Source organism: Bombus flavifrons, chromosome 1 (assembly GCF_040668555.2).
Source record: "Bombus flavifrons isolate JBK064 chromosome 1, iyBomFlav1_principal, whole genome shotgun sequence".
Classification (NCBI taxonomy): domain Eukaryota; kingdom Metazoa; phylum Arthropoda; class Insecta; order Hymenoptera; family Apidae; genus Bombus; species Bombus flavifrons.
This window is the reverse complement of record NC_138442.1, coordinates 6,780,387-6,797,605: the sequence shown is the minus strand read 5'-3', so window position 1 is coordinate 6,797,605 and position 17,219 is coordinate 6,780,387.

Below are 17,219 nucleotides of genomic sequence, written 5' to 3'. Positions count from 1 at the left end.
TATAAGGTTATAACGTAATACGTTATATAGTATAACGTTATATGGTATAACGTTATAACGTATTACGTTATATGGTATAACGTTATATGGTATAATGTTATAACGTAATACGTTATATGGTATAACGTTATATGGTATAACGTTATAATGTAATACGTTATATGTTATAACGTTATATGGTATAACGTTATAACGTATTACGTTATATGGTATAACGTTATGACGTATTACGTTATATGGTACAACGTTATAACGTATTACGTTATATGGTATAACGCTATATGGTATAACGTTATAACGTATTACGTTATATGGAATAAGGTTATAACGTAATATGTTATATAGTATAACGTTATATGGTATAACGTTATAACGTATTACGTTATATGGTATAACGTTATATGGTATAACGTTATAACGTAATACGTTATATGGTATAACGTTATAACGTATTACGTTATATGGTACAACGTTATAACGTATTACGTTATATGGTATAACGCTATATGGTATAACGTTATAACGTATTACGTTATATGGTACAAGGTTATAACGTAATATGTTATATAGTATAACGTTATATGGTATAACGTTATAACGTATTACGTTATATGGTATAACGTTATATGGTATAACGTTATAACGTAATACGTTATATGGTACAACGTTATAACATATTACGTTATATGGTATAACGTTATATGGTATAACGTTATAACGTATTACGTTATATGGTATAACGTTATATGGTATAACGTTATAACGTAATACGTTATATGGTATAACGTTATAACGTATTACGTTATATGGTATAACGTTATATGGTATAACGATATAACATATTACGTTATATGGTATAACGTTATAACGTTAGAATGTATTACGTTATGTAGTACAAGGTTATAATGTATAACGTTATAACGTATTACGTTATATGGTATAACGTTATATGGTATAACGTTATATGGTATAACGTTATAACGTATTACGTTATATGGTATAACGTTATATGGTATAACGTTATAACGTATTACGTTATATGGTATAACGTTATAACGTAATACGTTATATGGTATAACGTTATATGATATAACGTTATAACATATTACGTTATATGGAATAACGTTATAACGTATTACGTTATATGGTATAACGTTATAACATATTACGTTATATGGAATAACGTTATAATGTAATACGTTATATAGTATAACGTTATATGGTATAACTTTATAACGTATTACGTTATATGGTATAACGTTATAGCGTATTACGTTATGTAGTACAACGTTATAAGGTATAACATTATAACGTAATACGTTATATAGTATAACGTTATATGCTATAACGTTATAACGTATTACGTTATATGGTATAACGTTATAACGTAATACGTTATATAGTATAACGTTATATGGTATAACTATATAACGTATTACGTTATATGGTATAACGTTATATGGTATAACGTTATAACGTAATACGTTATATGGTATAACGTTATATGGTATAACGTTATAACGTATTACGTTATATGGTATAACGTTATAACGTAATACGTTATATGGTACAACGTTATAACCTATTACGTTATATGGCATAACGTTATATGGTATAACGTTATAACGTAATACGTTATGTAGTATAACGTTATATGGTATAACGTTATAACGTATTACGTTATATGGTATAACGTTATAACGTAATACGTTATATAGTATAACGTTATATGGTATAACGTTATAACGTATTACGTTATATGGTATTACGTTATATGGTATAACGTTAGAACGTATTACGTTATATGGTATAACGTTATAACGTAATACGTTATATAGTATAACGTTATATGGTATAACGTTATAACGTATTACGTTATGTAGTACAACGTTATATGGTATAACGTTATAACGTATTACGTTATATGGTATAACGTTATAACGTAATACGTTATATAGTATAACGTTATATGGTATAACTTTATAACGTATTACGTTATATGGTATAACGTTATACCGTATTACGTTATGTAGTACAACGTTATAAGGTATAACATTATAACGTAATACGTTATATAGTATAACGTTATATGCTATATCGTTATAACGTATTACGTTATATGGTATAACGTTATAACGTATTACGTTATATGGTATAACGTTATAACGTATTTCGTTATATGGTACAACGTTATAACGTATTACGTTATATGGTATAACGTTATATGGTATAACGTTATAACGTATTACGTTATATGGTATAAGGTTATAACGTAATACGTTATATAGTATAACGTTATATGGTATAACGTTATAACGTATTACGTTATATGGTATAACGTTATATGGTATAATGTTATAACGTAATACGTTATATGGTATAACGTTATATGGTATAACGTTATAATGTAATACGTTATATGTTATAACGTTATATGGTATAACGTTATAACGTATTACGTTATATGGTATAACGTTATGACGTATTACGTTATATGGTACAACGTTATAACGTATTACGTTATATGGTATAACGCTATATGGTATAACGTTATAACGTATTACGTTATATGGAATAAGGTTATAACGTAATATGTTATATAGTATAACGTTATATGGTATAACGTTATAACGTATTACGTTATATGGTGTAACGTTATAAGGTGTTACGTGATGTAGTACAAGGTTATAATGTATAACGTTATAACGTATTCCGTTATATGGAATAACGTTATAACGTAATACGTTATATAGTATAACGTTATATGGTATAACGTTATATGGTATAACGTTATAACGTATTACGTTATATGGTATAACGTTATATGGTATAACGTTATAACGTAATACGTTATATGGTATAACGTTATAACGTATTACGTTATATGGTATTACGTTATATGGTATAACGTTAGAACGTATTACGTTATATGGTATAACGTTATAACGTAATACGTTATATAGTATAACGTTATATGGTATAACGTTATAACGTATTACGTTATGTAGTACAACGTTATAAGGTATAACGTTATAACGTAATACGTTGTATGGTATAACGTTATAACGTATTACGTTATATGGTATAACGTTATATGGTATAACGTTATAACGTAATACGTTATATGGTATAACGTTATAACGTAATACGTTATATGGTATAACGTTATAACGTATTACGTTATATGGTATAACGTTATAACGTAATACGTTATATGGTACAACGTTATAACCTATTACGTTATATGGCATAACGTTATATGGTATAACGTTATAACGTAATACGTTATATAGTATAACGTTATATGGTATAACGTTATAACGTATTACGTTATATGGTATAACGTTATAACGTAATACGTTATATAGTATAACGTTATATGGTATAACGTTATAACGTATTACGTTATATGGTATTACGTTATATGGTATAACGTTAGAACGTATTACGTTATATGGTATAACGTTATAACGTAATACGTTATATAGTATAACGTTATATGGTATAACGTTATAACGTATTACGTTATGTAGTACAACGTTATAAGGTATAACGTTATAACGTAATACGTTGTATGGTATAACGTTATAACGTATTACGTTATATGGTATAACGTTATATGGTATAACGTTATAACGTAATACGTTATATGGTATAACGTTATAACGTAATACGTTATATGGTATAACGTTATAACGTATTACGTTATATGGTATAACGTTATAACGTAATACGTTATATTTTATAACGTTATATGGTATAACGTTATAACGTAATACGTTATATAGTATAACGTTATATGGTATATCGTTATAACGTATTACGTTATATGGTATAACGTTATAACGTATTACGTTATATGGTATAACGTTATATGGTATAGGGTTATAACGTAATACGTTATATTGTATAACGTTATAACGTATTACGTTATATGGTACAACGTTATAACGTATTACGTTATATGGTACAACGTTATAACGTATTACGTTATATGGTATAACGTTATATGTTATAACGTTATAACGTATTACGTTATATGGTATAACGTTATATGGTATAACGATATAACATATTACGTTATATGGTATAACGTTATAACGTATTACGTTATATGGTATAACGTTATAAGGTATTACGTTATGTAGTACAAGGTTATAATGTATAACGTTATAACGTATTACGTCATGTGGTATAACGTTATATGGTATAACGTTATATGGTATAACGTTATAACGTATTACGTTATATGGTATAACGTTATATGGTATAACGTTATAACGTATTACGTTATATGGTATAACGTTATAACGTAATACGTTATATGGTATAACGTTATATGGTATAACGTTATAACATACTACGTTATATGGAATAACGTTATAACGTATTACGTTATATGGTATAACGTTATAACATATTACGTTATATGGTATAACGTTATAACGTATTACGTTATATGGTGTAACGTTATAAGGTGTTACGTGATGTAGTACAAGGTTATAATGTATAACGTTATAACGTATTACGTTATATGGAATAACGTTATAACGTAATACGTTATATAGTATAACGTTATATGGTATAACGTTATATGGTATAACGTTATAACGTATTACGTTATATGGTATAACGTTATATGGTATAACGTTATATGGTATAACGATATAACATATTACGTTATATGGTATAACGGTATAACGTATTACGTTATATGGTATAACGTTAGAAGGTATTACGTTATGTAGTACAAGGTTATAATGTATAACGTTATAACGTATTACGTTATGTGGTATAACGTTATATGGTATAACGTTATATGGTATAACGTTATAACGTATTACGTTATATGGTATAACGTTATATGGTATAACGTTATAACGTATTACGTTATATGGTATAACGTTATAACGTAATACGTTATATGGTATAACGTTATATGGTATAACGTTATAACATACTACGTTATATGGAATAACGTTATAACGTATTACGTTATATGGTATAACGTTATAACATATTACGTTATATGGTATAACGTTATAACGTATTACGTTATATGGTGTAACGTTATAAGGTGTTACGTGATGTAGTACAAGGTTATAATGTATAACGTTATAACGTATTACGTTATATGGAATAACGTTATAACGTAATACGTTATATAGTATAACGTTATATGGTATAACGTTATATGGTATAACGTTATAACGTATTACGTTATATGGTATAACGTTATATGGTATAACGTTATATGGTATAACGATATAACATATTACGTTATATGGTATAACGGTATAACGTATTACGTTATATGGTATAACGTTAGAAGGTATTACGTTATGTAGTACAAGGTTATAATGTATAACGTTATAACGTATTACGTTATATGGTATAACGTTATATGGTATAACGTTATATGGTATAACGTTATAACGTATTACGTTATATGGTATAACGTTATATGGTATAACGTTATAAAGTATTACGTTATATGGTATAACGTTATAACGTAATACGTTATATGGTATAACGTTATATGGTATAACGTTATAACATATTACGTTATATGGAATAACGTTATAACGTATTACGTTATATGGTATAACGTTATAACATATTACGTTATATGGAATAACGTTATAATGTAATACGTTATATAGTATAACGTTATATGGTATAACTTTATAACGTAGTACGTTATATGGTATAACGTTATACCGTATTACGTTATGTAGTACAACGTTATTAGGTATAACATTATAACGTAATAGGTTATATAGTATAACGTTATATGCTATAACGTTATAACGTATTACGTTATATGGTATAACGTTATAACGTAATACGTTATATAGTATAACGTTATATGGTATAACTATATAACGTATTACGTTATATGGTATAACGTTATATGGTATAACGTTATAACGTAATACTTATATGGTATAACGTTATATGGTATAACGTTATAACGTATTACGTTATATGGTATAACGTTATAACGTAATACGTTATATGGTACAACGTTATAACCTATTACGTTATATGGCATAACGTTATATGGTATAACGTTATAACGTAATACGTTATATAGTATAACGTTATATGGTATAACGTTATAACGTATTACGTTATATGGTATAACGTTATAACGTAATACGTTATATAGTATAACGTTATATGGTATAACGTTATAACGTATTACGTTATATGGTATTACGTTATATGGTATAACGTTAGAACGTATTACGTTATATGGTATAACGTTATAACGTAATACGTTATATAGTATAACGTTATATGGTATAACGTTATAACGTATTACGTTATGTAGTACAACGATATAAGGTATAACGTTATAACGTAATACGTTGTATGGTATAACGTTATAACGTATTACGTTATATGGTATAACGTTATATGGTATAACGTTATAACGTAATACGTTATATGGTATAACGTTATAACGTAATACGTTATATGGTATAACGTTATAACGTATTACGTTATATGGTATAACGTTATATGGTATAGGGTTATAACGTAATACGTTATATTTTATAACGTTATATGGTATAACGTTATAACGTAATACGTTATATAGTATAACGTTATATGGTATATCGTTATAACGTATTTCGTTATATGGTACAACGTTATAACGTATTACGTTATATGGTATAACGTTATATGGTATAATGTTATAACGTATTACGTTATATGGTATAAGGTTATAACGTAATACGTTATATAGTATAACGTTATATGGTATAACGTTATAACGTATTACGTTATATGGTATAACGTTATATGGTATAATGTTATAACGTAATACGTTATATGGTATAACGTTATAACCTATTACGTTATATGGCATAACGTTATATGGTATAACGTTATAACGTAATACGTTATATAGTATAACGTTATATGGTATAACGTTATAACGTATTACGTTATATGGTATAACGTTATAACGTAATACGTTATATAGTATAACGTTATATGGTATAACGTTATAACGTATTACGTTATATGGTAATACGTTATATGGTATAACGTTATAACGTATTACGTTATATGGTATAACGTTATAACGTAATACGTTATATGGTACAACGTTATAACCTATTACGTTATATGGCATAACGTTATATGGTATAACGTTATAACGTAATACGTTATATAGTATAACGTTATATGGTATAACGTTATAACGTATTACGTTATATGGTATAACGTTATAACGTAATACGTTATATAGTATAACGTTATATGGTATAACGTTATAACGTATTACGTTATATGGTATTACGTTATATGGTATAACGTTAGAACGTATTACGTTATATGGTATAACGTTATAACGTAATACGTTATATAGTATAACGTTATATGGTATAACGTTATAACGTATTACGTTATGTAGTACAACGTTATAAGGTATAACGTTATAACGTAATACGTTGTATGGTATAACGTTATAACGTATTACGTTATATGGTATAACGTTATATGGTATAACGTTATAACGTAATACGTTATATGGTATAACGTTATAACGTAATACGTTATATGGTATAACGTTATAACGTATTACGTTATATGGTATAACGTTATAACGTAATACGTTATATTTTATAACGTTATATGGTATAACGTTATAACGTAATACGTTATATAGTATAACGTTATATGGTATATCGTTATAACGTATTACGTTATATGGTATAACGTTATAACGTATTACGTTATATGGTATAACGTTATATGGTATAGGGTTATAACGTAATACGTTATATTGTATAACGTTATAACGTATTACGTTATATGGTACAACGTTATAACGTATTACGTTATATGGTACAACGTTATAACGTATTACGTTATATGGTATAACGTTATATGTTATAACGTTATAACGTGTTACGTTATATGGTATAACGTTATATGGTATAACGATATAACATATTACGTTATATGGTATAACGTTATAACGTATTACGTTATATGGTATAACGTTATAAGGTATTACGTTATGTAGTACAAGGTTATAATGTATAACGTTATAACGTATTACGTCATGTGGTATAACGTTATATGGTATAACGTTATATGGTATAACGTTATAACGTATTACGTTATATGGTATAACGTTATATGGTATAACGTTATAACGTATTACGTTATATGGTATAACGTTATAACGTAATACGTTATATGGTATAACGTTATATGGTATAACGTTATAACATACTACGTTATATGGAATAACGTTATAACGTATTACGTTATATGGTATAACGTTATAACATATTACGTTATATGGTATAACGTTATAACGTATTACGTTATATGGTGTAACGTTATAAGGTGTTACGTGATGTAGTACAAGGTTATAATGTATAACGTTATAACGTATTACGTTATATGGAATAACGTTATAACGTAATACGTTATATAGTATAACGTTATATGGTATAACGTTATATGGTATAACGTTATAACGTATTACGTTATATGGTATAACGTTATATGGTATAACGTTATATGGTATAACGATATAACATATTACGTTATATGGTATAACGGTATAACGTATTACGTTATATGGTATAACGTTAGAAGGTATTACGTTATGTAGTACAAGGTTATAATGTATAACGTTATAACGTATTACGTTATATGGTATAACGTTATATGGTATAACGTTATATGGTATAACGTTATAACGTATTACGTTATATGGTATAACGTTATATGGTATAACGTTATAACGTATTACGTTATATGGTATAACGTTATAACGTAATACGTTATATGGTATAACGTTATATGGTATAACGTTATAACATATTACGTTATATGGAATAACGTTATAACGTATTACGTTATATGGTATAACGTTATAACATATTACGTTATATGGAATAACGTTATAATGTAATACGTTATATAGTATAACGTTATATGGTATAACTTTATAACGTAGTACGTTATATGGTATAACGTTATACCGTATTACGTTATGTAGTACAACGTTATTAGGTATAACATTATAACGTAATAGGTTATATAGTATAACGTTATATGCTATAACGTTATAACGTATTACGTTATATGGTATAACGTTATAACGTAATACGTTATATAGTATAACGTTATATGGTATAACTATATAACGTATTACGTTATATGGTATAACGTTATATGGTATAACGTTATAACGTAATACTTATATGGTATAACGTTATATGGTATAACGTTATAACGTATTACGTTATATGGTATAACGTTATAACGTAATACGTTATATGGTACAACGTTATAACCTATTACGTTATATGGCATAACGTTATATGGTATAACGTTATAACGTAATACGTTATATAGTATAACGTTATATGGTATAACGTTATAACGTATTACGTTATATGGTATAACGTTATAACGTAATACGTTATATAGTATAACGTTATATGGTATAACGTTATAACGTATTACGTTATATGGTATTACGTTATATGGTATAACGTTAGAACGTATTACGTTATATGGTATAACGTTATAACGTAATACGTTATATAGTATAACGTTATATGGTATAACGTTATAACGTATTACGTTATGTAGTACAACGATATAAGGTATAACGTTATAACGTAATACGTTGTATGGTATAACGTTATAACGTATTACGTTATATGGTATAACGTTATATGGTATAACGTTATAACGTAATACGTTATGTAGTACAACGATATAAGGTATAACGTTATAACGTAATACGTTGTATGGTATAACGTTATAACGTATTACGTTATATGGTATAACGTTATATGGTATAACGTTATAACGTAATACGTTATATGGTATAACGTTATAACGTAATACGTTATATGGTATAACGTTATAACGTATTACGTTATATGGTATAACGTTATATGGTATAGGGTTATAACGTAATACGTTATATTTTATAACGTTATATGGTATAACGTTATAACGTAATACGTTATATAGTATAACGTTATATGGTATATCGTTATAACGTATTTCGTTATATGGTACAACGTTATAACGTATTACGTTATATGGTATAACGTTATATGGTATAATGTTATAACGTATTACGTTATATGGTATAAGGTTATAACGTAATACGTTATATAGTATAACGTTATATGGTATAACGTTATAACGTATTACGTTATATGGTATAACGTTATATGGTATAATGTTATAACGTAATACGTTATATGGTATAACGTTATATGGTATAACGTTATAACGTAATACGTTATATGGTATAACGTTATATGGTATAACGTTATAATGTAATACGTTATATGTTATAACGTTATATGGTATAACGCTATATGGTATAACGTTATAACGTATTACGTTATATGGAATAAGGTTATAACGTAATATGTTATATAGTATAACGTTATATGGTATAACGTTATAACGTATTACGTTATATGGTGTAACGTTATAAGGTGTTACGTGATGTAGTACAAGGTTATAATGTATAACGCTATAACGTATTCCGTTATATGGATTAACGTTATAACGTAATACGTTATATAGTATAACGTTATATGGTATAACGTTATATGGTATAACGTTATAACGTATTACGTTATATGGTATAACGTTATATGGTATAACGTTATAACGTAATACGTTATATGGTATAACGTTATAACGTATTACGTTATATGGTATTACGTTATATGGTATAACGTTAGAACGTATTACGTTATATGGTATAACGTTATAACGTAATACGTTATATAGTATAACGTTATATGGTATAACGTTATAACGTATTACGTTATGTAGTACAACGTTATAAGGTATAACGTTATAACGTAATACGTTGTATGGTATAACGTTATAACGTATTACGTTATATGGTATAACGTTATAACGTAATACGTTATATGGTATAACGTTATATGGTATAACGTTATAACATACTACGTTATATGGAATAACGTTATAACGTATTACGTTATATGGTATAACGTTATAACATATTACGTTATATGGTATAACGTTATAACGTATTACGTTATATGGTGTAACGTTATAAGGTGTTACGTGATGTAGTACAAGGTTATAATGTATAACGTTATAACGTATTACGTTATATGGAATAACGTTATAACGTAATACGTTATATAGTATAACGTTATATGGTATAACGTTATATGGTATAACGTTATAACGTATTACGTTATATGGTATAACGTTATATGGTATAACGTTATATGGTATAACGATATAACATATTACGTTATATGGTATAACGGTATAACGTATTACGTTATATGGTATAACGTTAGAAGGTATTACGTTATGTAGTACAAGGTTATAATGTATAACGTTATAACGTATTACGTTATATGGTATAACGTTATATGGTATAACGTTATATGGTATAACGTTATAACGTATTACGTTATATGGTATAACGTTATATGGTATAACGTTATAACGTATTACGTTATATGGTATAACGTTATAACGTAATACGTTATATGGTATAACGTTATATGGTATAACGTTATAACATATTACGTTATATGGAATAACGTTATAACGTATTACGTTATATGGTATAACGTTATAACATATTACGTTATATGGAATAACGTTATAATGTAATACGTTATATAGTATAACGTTATATGGTATAACTTTATAACGTATTACGTTATATGGTATAACGTTATACCGTATTACGTTATGTAGTACAACGTTATTAGGTATAACATTATAACGTAATAGGTTATATAGTATAACGTTATATGCTATAACGTTATAACGTATTACGTTATATGGTATAACGTTATAACGTAATACGTTATATAGTATAACGTTATATGGTATAACTATATAACGTATTACGTTATATGGTATAACGTTATATGGTATAACGTTATAACGTAATACTTATATGGTATAACGTTATATGGTATAACGTTATAACGTATTACGTTATATGGTATAACGTTATAACGTAATACGTTATATGGTACAACGTTATAACCTATTACGTTATATGGCATAACGTTATATGGTATAACGTTATAACGTAATACGTTATATAGTATAACGTTATATGGTATAACGTTATAACGTATTACGTTATATGGTATAACGTTATAACGTAATACGTTATATAGTATAACGTTATATGGTATAACGTTATAACGTATTACGTTATATGGTATTACGTTATATGGTATAACGTTAGAACGTATTACGTTATATGGTATAACGTTATAACGTAATACGTTATATAGTATAACGTTATATGGTATAACGTTATAACGTATTACGTTATGTAGTACAACGATATAAGGTATAACGTTATAACGTAATACGTTGTATGGTATAACGTTATAACGTATTACGTTATATGGTATAACGTTATATGGTATAACGTTATAACGTAATACGTTATATGGTATAACGTTATAACGTAATACGTTATATGGTATAACGTTATAACGTATTACGTTATATGGTATAACGTTATATGGTATAGGGTTATAACGTAATACGTTATATTTTATAACGTTATATGGTATAACGTTATAACGTAATACGTTATATAGTATAACGTTATATGGTATATCGTTATAACGTATTACGTTATATGGTATAACGTTATAACGTATTACGTTATATGGTATAACGTTATATGGTATAGGGTTATAACGTAATACGTTATATGGTATAACGTTATATGGTATAACGTTATAACATACTACGTTATATGGAATAACGTTATAACGTATTACGTTATATGGTATAACGTTATAACATATTACGTTATATGGTATAACGTTATAACGTATTACGTTATATGGTGTAACGTTATAAGGTGTTACGTGATGTAGTACAAGGTTATAATGTATAACGTTATAACGTATTACGTTATATGGAATAACGTTATAACGTAATACGTTATATAGTATAACGTTATATGGTATAACGTTATAACGTATTACGTTATATGGTATAACGTTATACCGTATTACGTTATGTAGTACAACGTTATAAGGTATAACGTAATACGTTATACGGTACAACGTTGTAACGTATTACGTTATATGGTATAACGTTATATGGTATAGGGTTATAACGTAATACGTTATATAGTATAACGTTATAACGTATTACTTTATATGGTACAACGTTATAACGTATTACGCTATATGGTATAACGTTATATTGTATTACGTTATATGGTATAACGTTATATGGTATAACATTATAACGTAATACGTTATATAGTATAACGTTATATGGTATAACGTTATAACGTATTACGTTATACGGTATAACGTTATAACGTAATACGTTATATAGTATAACGTTATATGGTATAACGGTATAAAGTATTACGTTATATGGTATAACGTTAGAACGTATTACGTTATATGGTATAACGTTATAACGTAATACGTTATATAGTATAACGTTATATGGTATAACGTTATAACGTATTACGTTATATGGTATAACGTTATAACGTATTACGTTATATGGTATAACGTTAGAACGTATTACGTTATATGGTATAACGTTATAACGTAATACGTTATATAGTATAACGTTATATGGTATAACGTTATAACGTATTACGTTATGTAGTACAACGTTATAAGGTATAACGTATTACGTTATATGGTATAACGTTATATGGTATAACGTTATAACGTGATACGTTATATGGTATAACGTTATAACGTATTACGTTATATGGTATAACGTTATAACATATTACGTTATATGGAATAAGGTTATAACGTAATACGTTATATAGTATAACGTTATATGGTATAACGTTATAACGTATTACGTTATATGGTATATCGTTATATGGTATAACGTTATAACGTATTACCTTATATGGTATAACGTTATAACGTATTACGTTATATGGTATAACGTTATATGGTATAACGTTATAACATATTACGTTATATGGAATAAGGTTATAACGGAATACGTTATATAGTATAACGTTATATGGTATAACGTTATAACGTATTACGTTATATGGTATAACGTTATATGGTATAACGTTATAACGTATTACCTTATATGGTATAACGTTATAACGTAATACGTTATATGGTATAACGTTATATGGTATAACGTTATAACATATTACGTTATATGGAATAAGGTTATAACGTAATACGTTATATAGTATAACGTTATATGGTATAACGTTATAACGTATTACGTTATATGGTATAACGTTATATGGTATAACGTTATAACGTATTACCTTATATGGTATAACGTTATAACGTAATACGTTATATGGTATAACGTTATATGGTATAACGTTATAACATATTACGTTATATGGAATAAGGTTATAACGTAATACGTTATATAGTATAACGTTATATGGTATAACGTTATAACGTATTACGTTATATGGTATAACGTTATATGGTATAACGTTATAACGTATTACCTTATATGGTATAACGTTATAACGTAATACGTTATATGGTATAACGTTATATGGTATAACGTTATAACATATTACGTTATATGGAATAAGGTTATAACGTAATACGTTATATAGTATAACGTTATATGGTATAACGTTATAACGTATTACGTTATATGGTATAACGTTATATGGTATAACGTTATAACGTATTACCTTATATGGTATAACGTTATAACGTAATACGTTATATGGTATAACGTTATATGGTATAACGTTATAACATATTACGTTATATGGAATAAGGTTATAACGTAATACGTTATATAGTATAACGTTATATGGTATAACGTTATAACGTATTACGTTATATGGTATAACGTTATATGGTATAATGTTATAACGTAATACGTTATATGGTATAACGTTATAACGTATTACGTTATATGGTATAACGTTATATGGAATAGGGTTATAACGTAATGCGTTATATAGTATAACGTTATAACGTATAACGTTATATGGTATATCGTTATAACGTATTACGTTATATGGTATAACGTTATAACGTATTATGTTATATGGTATAACGTTATAACGTATTTCGTTATATGGTGCAACGTTATAACGTATTACGTTATATGGTATAAGGTTATAACGTAATACGTTATATAGTATAACGTTATATGGTATAACGTTATAACGTATTACGTTATATGGTATAAGGTTATAACGTAATACGTTATATAGTATAACGTTATATGGTATAACGTTATAACGTATTACGTTATATGGTATAACGTTATAACGTATTACGTTATATGGTATAACGTTATATGGTATAATGTTATAACGTAATACGTTATATGGTATAACGTTATATGGTATAACGTTATAATGTAATACGTTATATGTTATAACGTTATATGGTATAACGTTATAACGTATTACGTTATATGGTATAACGTTATGACGTATTACGTTATATGGTACAACGTTATAACGTATTACGTTATATGGTATAACGCTATATGGTATAACGTTATAACGTATTACGTTATATGGTATAACGTTATAACGTATTATGTTATATGGTATAACGTTATAACGTATTTCGTTATATGGTACAACGTTATAACGTATTACGTTATATGGTATAACGTTATATGGTATAACGTTATAACGTATTACGTTATATGGTATAAGGTTATAACGTAATACGTTATATAGTATAACGTTATATGGTATAACGTTATAACGTATTACGTTATATGGTATAACGTTATAACGTATTACGTTATATGGTATAATGTTATATGGTATAATGTTATAACGTAATACGTTATATGGTATAACGTTATAACGTATTACGTTATATGGTATTACGTTATATGGTATAACGTTAGAACGTATTACGTTATATGGTATAACGTTATAACGTAATACGTTATATAGTATAACGTTATATGGTATAACGTTATAACGTATTACGTTATGTAGTACAACGATATAAGGTATAACGTTATAACGTAATACGTTGTATGGTATAACGTTATAACGTATTACGTTATATGGTATAACGTTATATGGTATAACGTTATAACGTAATACGTTATATGGTATAACGTTATAACGTAATACGTTATATGGTATAACGTTATAACGTATTACGTTATATGGTATAACGTTATATGGTATAGGGTTATAACGTAATACGTTATATTTTATAACGTTATATGGTATAACGTTATAACGTAATACGTTATACGGTACAACGTTGTAACGTATTACGTTATATGGTATAACGTTATATGGTATAGGGTTATAACGTAATACGTTATATAGTATAACGTTATAACGTATTACTTTATATGGTACAACGTTATAACGTATTACGCTATATGGTATAACGTTATATTGTATTACGTTATATGGTATAACGTTATATGGTATAACATTATAACGTAATACGTTATATAGTATAACGTTATATGGTATAACGTTATAACGTATTACGTTATACGGTATAACGTTATAACGTAATACGTTATATAGTATAACGTTATATGGTATAACGGTATAAAGTATTACGTTATATGGTATAACGTTAGAACGTATTACGTTATATGGTATAACGTTATAACGTAATACGTTATATAGTATAACGTTATATGGTATAACGTTATAACGTATTACGTTATATGGTATAACGTTATAACGTATTACGTTATATGGTATAACGTTAGAACGTATTACGTTATATGGTATAACGTTATAACGTAATACGTTATATAGTATAACGTTATATGGTATAACGTTATAACGTATTACGTTATGTAGTACAACGTTATAAGGTATAACGTATTACGTTATATGGTATAACGTTATATGGTATAACGTTATAACGTAATACGTTATATGGTATAACGTTATAACGTATTACGTTATATGGTATAACGTTATAACATATTACGTTATATGGAATAAGGTTATAACGTAATACGTTATATAGTATAACGTTATATGGTATAACGTTATAACGTATTACGTTATATGGTATATCGTTATATGGTATAACGTTATAACGTATTACCTTATATGGTATAACGTTATAACGTATTACGTTATATGGTATAACGTTATATGGTATAACGTTATAACATATTACGTTATATGGAATAAGGTTATAACGTAATACGTTATATAGTATAACGTTATATGGTAT